Source organism: Somniosus microcephalus, chromosome 12 (genome assembly GCF_052327205.1).
Source record: "Somniosus microcephalus isolate GS21.2 chromosome 12, FLI_Smic_1.0, whole genome shotgun sequence".
NCBI lineage: Eukaryota > Metazoa > Chordata > Chondrichthyes > Squaliformes > Somniosidae > Somniosus > Somniosus microcephalus.
The window spans coordinates 72,675,336-72,691,050 of NC_140998.1; the positions used below are offsets into that span (position 1 = coordinate 72,675,336).

The window sequence follows — 15,715 nt, forward strand, 5'->3', positions numbered from 1 at the left end:
AGAGATACCCATAGTATCTACCTCCGATCCGGTGATACTGGAACCAGATGAACCCGACACTGGCATTCAAGCCGAATCGACCTTGCCAAAAGAACCTACTACACCACCGAAAACCACTACACCACCGAAGCGTTATCCGGGCCGAGTCAGGAAGCCTCCAGAGAGACTGACTTATAATTGATTAACTGCAGCAAATGTGTAGATTATTGTTCTTGTAAACATGTTAATTAATGATTACTTAAAATGTTATGTACTAATTATCTAAAAGGGGAGGAATTGTAGTGTATGTACCTTTAAGAGCCCCTGTGTACTGTAATACCGGTAGTGACCACTCGGGTATATAAGCCTGTATAGCGTCTTGTATCTTTTAGTTCACCTCCAGACTTTGTTCAGTAAGCACCTGTTAAACCAACTCCTGCATTACGTGTCTCCATTAACACACGGATACAACACAAATACTTACCCAATTTCCCTTTAAAAAATGCCCCAGCCACTCCTTGTGGCAAAGTATCCCATGCTCCAAAAACTCGCTGCATAAATACATTTCTCCTAACCACTCTCTTAGTGATAATGTTAAATTGATGATTCCCCTCATCACTGACTCCCCAGCCAGAGGAAATAATCTTTCCCTCTGCTCTCTATCAAAATTATTCACAATTTTAAGAACCTCAATTAAATCTCCTCTTAGCCTTCTCTACTCTAGTGGAAATAGTCCCAGCATCTCAAAACTATAGTTTCCCATTCCTGCATCATCTTGATGAAACTAAACTTCATGCTCTCGATGGCTTTAATGTCTTTTCCTATAAAGGACTCTAAAAACTGTGCACAGTATTGTCTCCTGGGATACGCCACTTCGAACCCTTCTCCAGACCAAGCAAAAGCTATTTACCCAGACGCTTTGTTTCCTATCTGTCAATCAACTTTCTATCCATAGTGCTACATTTTGTCTTATACCATACACCGGAATTTTTCTAACAAGCCCCTTGCGCAATACTGCAGGAGATCCCATACTGTTGACAGTTTTTTCTCATGTGATTTTTTTGACTGAAGTCTTTTGGCAATTATAATTAAGCACTTTAGGGTCCAGAAAAAGGCACTCTATTATGATTTATTATACATTCAATTATCTGCCTATGATGTTGAGTTGTTCATATACCTTGGTTGGACCACATTTGGAATACTGTGCACAGTTCTGGTCTCCATATTACAAAAAAAATGTAGAAGCATTGGAGAAGGTGCAAATAAGATTTACAAGGATAATACCAGAACTGAGAGAATATAATTATCAGGAAAGACTGAACAGGCTGGAGGCTCTTTTCTCTAGAAAAGAGAAGGCTGAGGGGTCATCTAATAGAGGTGTTTAAGATTATGAAATGGGCTTGACAGGGTAGACATAGAGAAGATGTTCTTTCCACTTGTGGGGGAGACCAAAACTAGGGTCATAAATATAAGATAGTCATGAATAAATCCAATAAAGAATTCAGGTGAAACTTCTTTACTCAGAGAGTAGTGATAATGTGGAACTCGCTACCATATGGAGGTGTTGAGGCGAATAGCATAGATGTATTTAAGGGGAAGCTAGATAAACACATGAGGGAGAAAGGAATAGAGGATATGCTGATAGGGTGAGATGTAGTAGGGGTGGGAGAAGGCTCGTGTGAAACACAAACACTGGCATAGACCAGTAGGGCCGAATGGCTTGTTTCTGTGCTGTAAAATTCTATGTAATTCTATGTAATATAAACAAAAGGTATTTTATGCAGGGTTACCTTTTAAAATGGGGTTTTCACTTCCTGTGGCAGCAATGACTTCTGCAGATGCTCTCCTTCCTTTATTTATCAGTTTGTTCCATTCAATTTTGGACTTCCATTGACTAAGATTACCTTTCACTTGCACAGTTGAGCTTTTAAGGGCTAGTGCTTCCTTTTTATTTTGTTTTAGTTTCATAAGCTCTTCCCTGCTAAAAGTTTCAGGGTTTGTGTTCATAGAAGTGGTGTGTTTCTGTATCAAGGTGCACTGGTCTAATCCAGTTGTGGAACAGTCAAGTCCAGCATCCATGAAACAAGCCTTGTCTAAAACTGAGCCCTCCTCATCAATGGCCATTTTATTAGGAGAAGACATTTCTTTAACTCCAGAAATTCCTTTATCAGAGCTCCATTTCATTTTATGACATGAACTTTCCAAATGGAACATTTTTTGAACATTTTGAGCATTTCTCTGTGAATCATCATATTCCCTCTTACCAACAGGAACTGTTTGTTGTGAGATATTCTCCCCCGATGCTTCCTCCCTTCTATTTTCATCTTCATCTTCATCTTTTTTTCCAGATACTCTGAAAAATACCTGAGCACCTTCTCAGTGAACTCACAGGAGGTAAGAATTTCTGGATGATCAATCATTTCCTGCAGCTCTTTTGTCTGTTCGTCGATCCACTGTCCTTGGGGTTGAAGATATGTCACCTCCTGAATGAAGCACAGAGACAGCAAAATGTAAAGAAAAGTTTGCTAAGATATTCCATACAGCTCAGCTCTTACGCCAATAAAATTCTTGCCTCCCATTTACCTGTTGCGCCTCTCCCAGCTGTCTTTCCCATTTCCATAGATCAACAACAACTTGCATTTATATAGCGCCTTTAATGTAATACAATGCCCCAAGGCACTTCACAGGAGCGTTTCAAACAAAATTTGACACCGAGCCACATAAGAGATTAAGACAGGTGACCAAAAGCTTGGCCAAAGGTTTTAAGGAGCAATTAAATTCGGGGATGTGCAAGAGGCCACAATTGGAGGAGCGCAGAGATCTTGGAGGGTTGTAGGGCTGGAGGAGGTTGCAGAGATAGGGAGGGGCAAGGCGATGGAGGGATTAGAAAACAAGAATGAGAATTTTAAAATCGAGGCGTTGCTGAACCAGGAGCCAATGTAGGTAAGCAAGTACAGACGAGTTCAAGTTTATGTTGGGTGGAAGATGGGAGGCCGGCCAGGAGAGCATGGGAATAGTCAAGTCTAAAGGTAACAAAGGCATGAATGAGGGTTTCAGCAGCAGATGAGCTGAGACAGGGTCGGAGTTGGGCAATGTTATGGACGTTGAAGTAGTTGGTCTTGGGGATGCAGTGGATACGTGGTCAGAAACTGATCTCGAGGTCAAATATGATACCAAGGTTGCAACTGGTCTGGTTCAGCCTCAGACAGTTGCCAGGGAGAAGGATGGAGTTGGCGGCTAGGGAACGGAGTTTGTGGTGGGGACTGAAGATAATGGCTTTGATCTTCCCAATAATTAGTTGGAGGAAATTTCTGTTCATCCAGTGTTGGATGTCAGACAAGCAGCATGACAAATCAGAGACAGTAGAAGGGTCGAGAGAGGTGGTGGTGATGTAGAGCTGGGTGTCGTCAGTGTACAGGTGGAATCTGATGTGTTTTTGGATGATGTCACCAAGAGGAAGCATGCAGATGAGAAGTAGGAGAGGGCCAAGGATAGATCCTTGAAGGACACCAGAGGTAACGGTGCGGGAGCAGGAAGAGAAGCCATTGCAAGTGATTCTCTGACTACAACTGGATAGATAAGAATGGAACTAGGCGAGGGCAGTCCCACCCAGCTGGACAATGGAGGAGAGGCGTTGGAGGAGGATGGTGCGGTCAACTGTGTCAAAGACTGCAGACAGGTCGAGAAGGGATTGTTTACCATTGTCACAGTCACATGGGGTATCATTTGTGACTTCGATAGGGGCAGAAACCTGATTGGAGGGATTCAAACATGGAGTTGTTGGAAAGATGGGCATGGATTTGGGAGGTGACAATACATTCAAGGACTTTGGAGAGGGAAGGAAGGTTGGAGATGGGGTGGTAGTTTGCAAGGATGTGCTTGCTTTCTCTTAGCTGTCACTATTTCTCTTGTGGTCTCATTGATATTACCATTGTTTGAGTCATACTTTACCTTTTGTGTAAAATTTAAGGAAAAAGTAGATGTGAGCAAACAGTGGACCAATAGCAATAAAACCATAATGAACATTCATTCTGGAAGCTCTTCCCTTCTCCCTGTTGGTCGGCGCCACTCTACAGCTCGATGTTTCAGTGCTCAAATGCCCTGTGCGTGGTCGCTGGCCCAGCTCTCTGGCCCATTCTTGGTTACTCACTAGCGTGAAGCTTGCTCCATCTCACCCCTCCCCCATGGACCTTGGTGCCTCTGCCCATTCTTGCCCACTCGTCTTTCACCCTCCTCATTGCCTTCTCACCCAACCCATCCCCCTGCTCTCCACTCTTCCTTCCTCTCCTCTCCCTCCACCCCCTTCCAACCTTCCTCACCTGGGTCAAACAATCTCCCACATTCTAATTCGGCCTGACCTAAATACAGTACTTGGTTTTCGTTCCCCAATCTCAGTACCACTGGAGATTGAACAGATTTTTAAAATATAAAAAATATTTATTCTTGTGATATAGCGCTAATTTTAGTAACAAAGCTACCCCTGATCTCTGAGTAGTTTAAACTTATAAAAGACTACCCCAGAAGTCTGAAATTCTAAACTCTGAAGATTAATTTAAAAGCACACAACAGCAAAATTTACTAGAAGGCAATAAAGCACGTGAAGCATTGATTTATTGTGTGACTGAAAAGGTTGATGTCTTTTAGTTTACCTGTAGAGGTTCTAGTTCCAGAAATGACTGAGAAGCAGAACTGGGAAACGATCTAAAGCCACACTTTTCCTGAGTAAAGGAAACACGTCCAGGTTTCTTCGGAAATGGCCATGTCAGGATCGTGAAATCTTTGCAGTCTTTCCTCAGTCACACGGACACTGACTCTCCCACTTATATTGTCATTAGTTTCAACTAAATAGGAAAGGGAAGCACACAGACAGTATTGCTTACTACATAAATCAGTTGTCACGGTTAACTTAAAACAGTTACCAATTGTTAAAAAAATTGCAGTGTGTGCTTTTTTTTGCCCTTAAGACGCTCTTTCCAGTGGTATTTATAGGCACTACTCGGCAAAATAAAGAGCTGTAAATTAGTTCAGGTTTTGTGAGAAGGCATAAAATAAACCATTAAATTGTCAGCTTTTTTGTTTAGTCTGGTTCTCTGCTGTATGAATGGATTTATGTAACTATACCTTGTGCAATAATTTTACAAGCATGGTACATCTCTTTCACCATCTTTGTATGTGAAACATTATTGGAAGGATTACCCTTGTCTAAATGATGTCATGTAAATAGTCTTTATGTTGGTGCATAAAGTGAGATTACTTTATCAAAGCTAAAACAGTACCTTTTAAAGTCACATTTGAGAGAGGATACTCTTCCACTGCGGCTTTGCTGGCTTGAGCTACATCTGATTGATCTTCAGTTGCAGCCACTATGTGGAAATCCACTTCCTCTCTTCCTCTGAAATGAAATTAATTTACACTTTTCCTTAAACATTATAAACCCACAAGTCAAACATCACTTTCGGTAATAAATGTCTAAAATTGAACAATGTAAGTGTTAATGACGGAAAACAGATGTAAGTGTAGAGATCTATATTGCATAAAATCTTACAAAGTTCTTTCTGTCGCTCCATGATACATCAATAGACCTGTGTTTCTCTTAGAAGGCTCCAACTCTTCAGCAGTAGGTAGAAAGAATGGAATAGTGACAACTTCTTGATCAAAACTGAGTCCTGTTAGGAGGCAGTGCATAAATTCAACTTCTTAAGGATCTATTTAGTTCTTTAATCATACAAATATTTTCAAGTTATGTCTCTAGTGATTGTATAATAAAAAAAATAATTGGATAGAGAGCAACAGATAAGCTAAATTACATTAATCTAAATTAGTCCAAAGGCAAAGTCAGTTTCCCCTCCCTAGTGGAAAGTACTTTGCTGCCACAATGTGCTCCACCCAGAAGCCTTGTTAAGAATTAATGAAACTCATCCTGCTGCACTAAGTGTGATCCAAGGTATCAGAGGCATTTGTGATCTAGTTAGAACGGCAGTGCTGTAATCGGTAAGTAACCAGTTTGCTACTGGGCCATCGGATATTGCAACAGTGATCAACAGCAATGGGCCGATTTTGATTTGCTGCAGTAATCGGATGGGTAGTGGACGTTGTGATCACGCCGCCCACCCGATCACACCAGCAAGAGCTCCCCACTATCTGGGTTGGTTGGGCCTCAATAGCATGCGGCTGGGGAGTCGTGAGCCCCAAATTGGTGCTCCGAGGTGAGCTCACTGCTTGGGAGGGCAGCAACTGATGGATGCTGTGTTACTGAAGCGAGGTGTTGTTTATGGGGAGCAGCAGGCTCCAGATTTGAATAGAGGAGATACATGAATATTTTGAAATCTTGCTTTATTACCTTTGTGGATTAGCAGCATTTATGCAGAACCTTCCCTTATAAGATTAGAATCCATGACAAGGCAGATGTAAACGATTTGTGAAAAAAGTTGGACTGAATGTCCTTTTCTTGTTCAATGCTTTCTTATGTTCTTATATCTATTGGGTCCCTGACATGTATCCATTATGATATGCAGTCATAAACCTTCCCTTTTGTTCTTGCCACCGCTCTCCCCTTTCCCTGCCCCTGCACTTGCTTAAAAACCTGTTCCATTTCCAGCTTTTTCCAGTTCTGACGAAGGGTCATTGACCTGTAACGTTGGGCAGAACTTTAACTCAGGTGCGGGATGGTGTTGTGTTATCCGCATTTTGTGTTATCCACCCGAATCTAAATGGATGTGGGAGATTGATGCAATTTTAACTTAATTGTCCAATTGATTTTCAACGTGTGGGAACCCTTGGCAAATGGGTTTTTCCTGACTGAAAGTCGCCTCCGATGATGTCATCATTGCTGCTGCATTTAAGGTCTACAGCAAGCCTTGCTTCTTCTGAAGACTGCCAAGCTTTCTCCGTTTGGTGTGAGAGACATGCAGGAAGGATGACAAGTGAGAGGCCCAGATCAGCTCCTCGCTTCGACGAGGTGGCCCTGCAGGCATTGGTGGATGGGGCTAGGGCCAACAGGGAAGTGCTCTTCCCTTCCTCAGGGAGGAAGAGGCCTCCCAAGCAGATTAAGGCAGTGTGGTTGCAGGTGGCTGAGGAGGTCAGCTCCTTGGGAGTGACACGAAGAACCTGAATTCAGTGCCTGAAAAGATTTCATGACCTTCATCGCACTGGAAAAGTGAGTATGAATTTCCCATCACCCTCAATCTGATCCCCATTGCCTTCCTCACCAGCACTCAGCTTCAGCAATCTCTTCCTCCACATCACACTTGACACTGACATCCATGCACCCTTACCCATTCCCTCTCTCTCTATACTCACATTTACATAACTATTCGACCATGCAGTCCTCACACTCCCTATCACTGTGATGTTTTGAACACAACTGACAACACACAGGGAGGGCCCTTGGTCTTGCAACCTCACTCCATCTTTGTCTCCATCTAATATCTATGCTATGCAATCTCTACACTCACTCCTTCATTCGCACTCAACCTCCACTTCTCTCCCTCATTGCAGGAAAAGAGAGCGCACAACAAAAGAGAGTGAGAGAGGACAGGAGGAGGGCCAGCCTCAATAACCCACCTGACCCCCTGGGAGGAGGCAGTACTGGAAATAGTGGGAATGGAGGATGATGCGCACGTGGGGGATGAACAGATGGGTGCAACACAGCAAGCTGGTGACAGAAAAGTTTCCCATCTCTCTCTTTGACATTGCATGAGTTGCTGATAATGATTGTGAAGCTCTAACAGATGGACTTATGAGCATCTGCAAAAAGCAATGTGCATGTAGCCTTGGCATCACATCGCTGACTCTTTCCTTTACTCCCCCACAGGACCATCACAAGCATCCGTCCCCCCTAGCCAGGAAGAAGAGGCTGAGCAGCCAGACTCCTCAGAGGAAGCTGCAACCTCTGAGGGCACAGCGTCACCAGAAATCTGGGCACCCAGCACCAGCGCAGACACTCACACCTCGGTGGGACCTTTGGGACATAGAGTAATGTTGTCACCTGGTGTATCACAGCTCACAAGTGAGCGTCAGCAGATTGTGGAGACAGGGACAGCAGTGGAGAGTCCTAGTCGGAGGGCGCAGGACTCTGCCAGCTCGGCTCAGCAGCATGTCGACACTCTGCATCTGGGTCCATCCATGAGATCAGCGGTGATGGAACTCCGGGAACAGATGCAGGATTCTCTGGCAGGTTTTGTCTCTAGGGTCGCTACGAGTGTGGAGCAAATGGAGGAGTCCATAGCGAACATGACCAGAGCCTTTGTGGAGTCATTGGCGCATGAACGCATCACCACGGAAAGGATGGCTACCTCCATGGAAAGGATGGCTACCGTAGAGGAGAGGATGGCTATGGTAGAGGAGAGGATAGCTACGGCCATGGAGGAGCTTAGTCGCTAGGGTATGGAAAACATGGTCATTGTTCAGAATAGAATGACATCTCTTGAGGAGCGATGGGCATCTATTGAACAGAGAAACCAGACCTTCATGGAAGTCCTTCTGAGTAGGACTGCCATTGCAGATACGGGTCCCCATGGCCCCCCTGATGTGCAGCAAGGTGCTCTCCAGCCACTTGCAGGCGCTGAGGGGGACCTGACCCATGAGAGGGAGGTTGGTGGCAGACCTCAAGGAAGTGGGGGCTCCTCTCCAAGCGCTCACACTTCCATGCCACTGCAGAGCCCTCAGTCAGAGCCCCACCGGAGTCCACACCCAAGTGAGATAGGCGTCTCAACCCCTGCACAGCCGCAGGAGCAGCTGACTGTTGACGAGCCCTCATAGGCTCGCAACCCCAGAGGACGCCCGCCAAAGGTGTTGAGACAGGAGCAGCAGCAAAGTGAGCAAGGGGCCTCCACATCTGCTGAAGCCACAGGGGAGGCACCATGTAGGAGCACGCGTAAGAGGAAAATTCTGCAAAAATAGTCACAAGGGTATTCACTTGGGTGCAATTTTGTGTTTACTGTAAAAATGCCATCACTTCGTTATTGTCCATAAAAATTCGGATGGCAAATGTTGCAGTTGTGGCATCTGTCATTTTGCTATTGGGACTTCCACATCTAGGGCTTAGGAATACTTGCAACTGTCAGTATGGTGGTCAGAGTGCTAGGAATCCTCTGGTTCTTGGCCATTGTCAATGCTCTGGTAAGAAGCAGTGAGGCAAAAGTGTTTGATTGACTAGGCTAAGCAAATCTGGCCAGGATGAGTGCGTTCCTTGCATCCCGGGCAGCAATGTTCTCGCGTAATGCTGCCGCTGGTTGATGGGCCTCTGCAGGATGTTCGTTTTCGCACTCCTCCTCCTCCTCCTCCTCCTCATCTGAGGAGGATATGTGAAGAGCCACTTGGTCCTCAGGAATCTGCAAGCCACGACACTATGCCATGTTGTGAAGTGCACAGCAAACCACGACGATTCTGGAGACCCTGGCTGCTGAGTACTGCAGGGCTCCACCTGATCTATCTAGTCATCTGGAGTGCATCTTCAGCAAACCAATGGTTTGCTCGATTATGGCTCTGGTGGAAATGTGGCTGGAGTTGTAGCTCCCCTCAGTTTCGTTGGATGGTCTCCTCAATGGCGTCATTAGCCACGTCCTCAAGGGATAGCCCTTGTCTCCAAGTAGCCGTCCGTTATGTTGGTCTGGTGGACTGAATAGCGGAGGCACACTAGACTGGCGCAGTATGAAGGAGTCATGGCAACTGCCAGGGTACTTGGCACAAACATGCAAAATTTCCTCCTTGTGGTCACACACCAGCTGAACGTTAAGGGAGTGGAAGCCCTTGTGGTTGACAAAAGTACCTGGATTGCGATGGGGTGCCTTAAGGGCCACATGTGTGCAGTCAACGACGCCTGCACCCTTGGAAAGCCTGCCAGATGAGCTAATCCAACCGCTCGCTCCGTGACACTTGCTCGATCCTTGGTGAAATGGATGTGATTGTGCGCGAGGGCAAAGAGGGCATCGGTTACCTGCATGATGCAAGTGTGTGCGGCCACCTGGGAGATGCCGCTGATGTCTGCTGCTGATCCCTGGAATCAGGCAAAAACGTTGAGTGCGGTGGTGACTTTGACGGCCACTGGTAATGTTTGTCCACCTGGTCCTATGGGCAGCAGGTCTTGCTGTAGCATTGCGCAGATGTCAGTCACTACCTCTCGCGAAAGTCGGAGCCGCCTTTGGCACTGCTGCTCAGACATGTTGAGATAGCTGACCCTGTGTCTGTAGACCCTCTTTGGGGGGTATCTCCTGCGCCGACGGGCTTCCAGGCGCTGGCCTGTGCAGCTTCAGGTGGGTGAGCAGCAGCCTGGCGCTCCTGTTGTTGTTGGTGCTGCTATTGTTCCTGGTTCTGCTGGTGCCGTGGCTGGTGCTCAAGCTCCTCTAATGCCCAGATGGGAAGGAAATAAATGGCTCCCATTCTTCTGGTATATGCCTCAGTTGAGGAAGCGCTGAGTGAAGGTGGCGAGAGGGGTTTCCCAGGAGGTCACACTGGAGATGTGTGTCAGGTTCCAACCTTCCACAGGTGTGGTTAAGCCTTCTAAAAGTTGCCCCAGACCTGAGACCACTAAGTCCTGCCACCTGCAAATGATGGCTGATCAAATCTCCTCTTTAATGGTTGACCTGCAGTTGATAGTCAGCAATCCAATAGTGCTCCTGCCAGGTTTCACCATCGTGTTTCCCACCAGGCGTGTTTCATGTGGGAAAAGGGTTAAAATCACAAGGGCCTTTTAAAATAGGATTATAGAGGCCATTTAGTGCTTGTTAAGGGCCTTAACGACCAGTCCCGCCTGTTGGATGCGGGACGGAGTCGGGACCATCAGGCACGCCTGAGTTAAAATTGCTCGGAGTCGGGAACCAGGCGGGGGGGGCAGGGTGGGGAGGTGTCCTGCCCGCCAGTTTTTGCGACTTTAACCCCCCACACGCCTCCAATCCCGCCTCCACGGCTCAATGAAAATCCTGCCTGTTAACTCTGTTTCTCTCTCCACAGATGCTGCCTGACCTGCTGAGTATTTCCAGCATTTTCTGTTTTTATTTCAGATTTCCAGCATCCGCAGTATTTTGCTTTTGTCTGATATGCCGTCATATGGTCACAGTATCCAATATCCAATTTATTTTCTTATGACATGTGCTGGGTATATAATTTTACAGTAATCAGTGGAGATTATTTCCCAATGTACCTGCAGTAATGATGTTACTACTGCTAAACCTCTTGTGTGTACATCATCCTACAGATTTACAATGACAGCTGAATCCTTCAGTTTGAACAGTGCCCCTAATCATTTCCATGTACCTCTTATACAGTATGGAGCTGAAAATTAGTAGCAGCTGCATCCACACATAAGTGTTGGACCACTTGGCGATGGTAGGCACCTACACTGCCAGGGGCTCGCCTGCTCCCGAGGCTGCAAACTGCGGGTAGGTTGCTGTGTCCAGGGTGTACTGTGTGCCACTCACCCCAGAAAGAAGAGAGGTGCCTTCGTTCTAAGTGGGCCTAAATACCTTAAAGATATTTCCTGAATCTTTGTGAATGCAGGCCAAGATCCAGGCTGGGACACCATGTGGTGTTCACTTCTGCCATTCTGTAGGCTAATACGTCTCACCCAGTACATCAGCTGCTATTGGTGTGTCTGGTATTTTTGAGGCTGCAGACTTAGGAATCCACCCTCCCCCATCCCACTCCCATGTTGTTGGCTTTGTTTGATTTCGTTGGAGGCTTTGCCCCTTAGAAGACCATCAGGAATCTCCACTGGAAGGCCAAGACCCAGCCTAATCTGCAACCCTCCCATCAAAATCCCACTGAAGTTACAGAAGGCCCACAGAATTTCCACCCCATGACCAGAAAAGTCTTCGGAGCTGCTTCCACTCCGTCAGCTGTACTTCACTAGGTGTACAGCGGAAACTGTGTTTTGGTGCAGGAGCAGCTCCAAGGAATTTTCTGACCTATACCTTGTAGTCTAGGTAAATGAACATGTATTTCAGTACCAAATATCTCAGAGTCACTTCTTTGGAAGCCTGAATTATTTAGTCTATAACAATAGGGGCCGCATTTATTAAGATGCACTGCCTTGAAATCTGAACATACACATACATACAAACACACACACCCACGCTCAAGAATCTGATTAGGAGCCCATATTGTCAACTTTGATTTGCTAATCCATTCATTGCTCATCTAATTTCTTGATAACTAACTTAACTAGTTAACTACTGTAATCCAATATCGAAACAGTTAAATAGTGATGCTTAAAATTAACTTTCAGAGCTTTCTTAATATTCCTACATATTTTCTTGCAGGTTAATAAATTGGGCACATAAAAAATATTTAATATACTCTTCCTTTTTTTTGCCTTTAGGAATTATGGATCTTGCACTATTCCATTATATTTTACATAAACTCCTATTAGGGTAGAATAAATTGGGTTTTTAAGCTTCTAGGCTTTTTTCCCCCCCAGGGTTCAGCAAAGCATTGAAACTCCACCAATTTGAATTAACTGAATAGCCAGGGACACTGGCTGGGAGCAACAAGAACAGACAGGAGTCAGAGAAGGCAGCAAAAGCAGGAATGGGAAGAGACATCAGCTCCCAGCTAAGGAGGTGTGAAATCAAAACAGGGGAAAATGTAATTGGATCCAGAATGGGTTATGAAACTGAATTTTCTACTTCAATGGCAGCAGAATAAACAAAGTCTTAGGGGGGAAAATTAACGCCAGGAGATGGCGCTGAAATGCCGTTGACAGCTGTAACGACAGCTGATGCTGGTTCCAGCGGCGCACACCATATCGGTGGTGTCAGTAGTGCTGCCGGTAAACCCTAATGGCAGGGACCTCATCATCATGGAGAGCGTGACATCAGTGAGTGTGCAACGCTCACTGGACGCCCGATCGCCAACATTGGATTTAGCCACTTACCTTAACGGCAGCGCAGAACAACAACAAGGAGAGCTGGCGTCTACAAGCAGAAAGCAGGCTGCAGCAGAGTTATTTAAAGGCACCATCCCCAATCAGCTGTACCTGACAGGGTTTTGCAGTTTCAGTGCCTGTTTGCTACTTCCTGCAACTACAAACAGTTCTCTTTAGTTATTTCAAGATTTTTTGGTGACAGGGAGCATTCATTCAAGTGCAGAAGTCACTCATTATTTATTAAAGGCTTCTGTTTACAATACTTCCTCACAGTCATGGGAGCTGTAGGATTGTGGCATTACCTCAGGAGGACAATGAGGCAGAGAAGGACAAGGAGGAAGAGGACAAGGAGGAGGAGGTCGAGGTGGAGGAGGACAATGAGGAAGAGGACGAGGCAGAGGAGAATGAGGGGAAAGAGGGCGAGGAGAAGGAGGAACAGGAGGGAGGGCGGAGACAGCGAGACAATTGGCCTTCTGGACGGGCTGCCTGTGACTGGCTCATCAGACTCTGACTTACATGAATGAAACCCCAGATCCCCATAGCTCACCACATCCCCATCATAAAATCCCTGTCTCCTGGCGTATCACAGCGTCCTCCTGGGCGCAAAGGTGAAATAAGAGAGACCACAAAATATTCCAAACACCATTAATAAATTTATCTATAAACATATTACACATATCACATGAATTCTAATAATTAATGACCCTTGTGCCTGCCATAGTTGAATAGCTGTCATTGTGTGCAAGATGTGAGATGTGGGTGTGAGTGTTGCGAGGTAGAGATTGTTGGTGGGTGAGTGCTGGGGGTGTGGTGCATTGAGCAGTGTGTGAAGCTTGTGGTACAGATTGGTGGTATGTAGCATTTGTTGAAGGTTTCACTCAGCCTGACCACCCGTGTGAGCTCGTTAAACTTCCTCCTGCACTGGGTGTGGGACCTGGGGACCTCAGTGTTGCCCGTGACGTGGTGTGCCACCTCCTTCCACATAGTACAGCAGACTTGTGGTGAGGGCCTCCTGCCAGTTGGTACAGGACTGCCCGCCTTCTCTCCACTGCTAAAACCAATGCCTCCAAAGCTTCCTCGGAAAACCCCCAGGCTCTCTCCCTGGGGAGGCAATCTGCCAGCAGCATTTGTAAATAAGTGCTCCTTCTCTTTGTCCTTCTTATGGTTGTTGAGGCAACTTCACACCCAACAAAGCTGAGAATGAGGTGCTGTAGCATCACGGACCCCTCCTTTAAGCAGTGACAAAAGCCTGTGGCAATCATTACTTGCGTTTAGACTACACCTGATACTTTTTTTAAAAATTTTTATTCATTCATGGGATGTGGGCGTCGCTGGCTAGGCCTGCATTTAGTGCTCATCCCTAATTGCCCTTGAGAAGATGGTGGTGAGCCGCCTTCTTGAACCGCTGCAGTCCATATGGTGTAGGTATACCCACAATGCTGTTAGGAAGGGAGTTCCAGGATTTTGGCCCAGCGACAGTGAAGGAATGGCGATACAGGTCCAAGTCAGGATGGTGTGTGGCTTGGAGGGGAACTTGTAGGTGGTGATGTTCCCATGCGTCTGCTGCCCTTGTCCTTCTAAGTGGTAGAGGTCGTGGGTTTGGAAGGTGCTGTTGAAGGAGCTTTGGTGAGTTGCTGCAGTGCATCTTGTAGATGGTACACACTGCCGCCACAGTGCGCCGGTGGTGGAGGGAGTGAATGTTGAAGGTGGTGGATGGAGTGCCAATCAAGCGGGCTGCTTTATCCTGAATGGTGTCGAGCTTCTTGAGTGTTGTTGGAGCTGCACTCATCCAGGCAAGTGGAGAGTATTCCATCACACTCCTGACTTGTGCCTTGTAGATGGTGGAAAGGCTTTGGGGAGTCAGGAGGTGAGACACTCACCGCAGAATTCCCAGCCTCTGGCCTGCTCTTGTAGCCACAGTATTTATATGGCTGGTCCAGTTCAGTTTCTGATCAATGGTAACCCCCAAGATGTTGATAGTGGGGGATTCAGCGATGGTAATGCCATTGAATGTCAAGGGGAGATAGTTAGAGTCTTGCTTGTTGGAGATGGTCATTGCCTGGCACTTGTGTGGTGCGAATGTTACTTGCCACTTGTCAGCCCAAGTCTGAATGTTGTCCAGGTCTTGCTGCATATGGACACGGACTGTGTCAGTATCTGACGAGTCTCGAATGGTGCTGAACAGTGTGCAATCATCAGCGAACATCCCCACTTCTGACCTTATGATGGAGGGAAGGTCATTGATGAAACAGCTGAAGATGGTTGGGCCTAGGACACTGCCCTGAGGAACTCCTGCAGTGATGTCATGTGATTGAGATGAATGACCTCCAACAACCACAGCCAACTTCCTTTGTGCTAGGTATGATTCCAACCAATGGAGAGTTTTCCCCTTGATTCCCATTGACTTCAGTTTTGCTAGGGCTCCTTGATGCCACACTCGATCAAATGCTGCCTTGATGTCAAGGGCAGTCACTCTCACCTCACCTCTTGAGTTCAGCTCTTTTGTCCATGTTTGGACCAAGGCTGTAATGAGGTCAGGAGCTGAGTGGCCCTGGCGGAACCCAAACTGGGCGTCAGTTAGCAGGTTATTGCTGAGTAAGTGCTGCTTGATAGCACTGTCGATGACACCTTCCATCGCTTTGCTGATGATTGAGCGTAGACTGATGGGACGGTAATTGGCTGGGTCGGATTTGTCCTGCTTTTTGTAGACAGGACATACTTGGGCAATTTTCCACATTGCCGGGTAGATGCCAGTGTTGTAGCTGTACTGGAACAGCTTGGCTAGGGGCGCAGCTGGTTCTGGAGCACAAGTCTTCAGTATTATTGCCGGAATGTTGTCAGGGCCCATAGCCTTTGCAGTATCCAGTGTCTTCA

The 15,715-nt window shown here is 46.4% G+C and overlaps 1 long non-coding RNA gene across 1 annotated transcript; it reads right to left on the reverse strand.

Annotated features, from left to right (window-relative positions):
• Positions 1-1,774: 1,774 nt before the first annotated feature.
• Positions 1,775-5,365, reverse strand: LOC147109295 (uncharacterized). Its single transcript, XR_015080423.1, has 3 exons — positions 5,256-5,365; positions 4,629-4,820; positions 1,775-2,462 (listed from the first exon to the last, which is right to left on the reverse strand). It is a non-coding gene; the product is annotated as an uncharacterized LOC147109295 (long non-coding RNA).
• Positions 5,366-15,715: the final 10,350 nt, after the last annotated feature.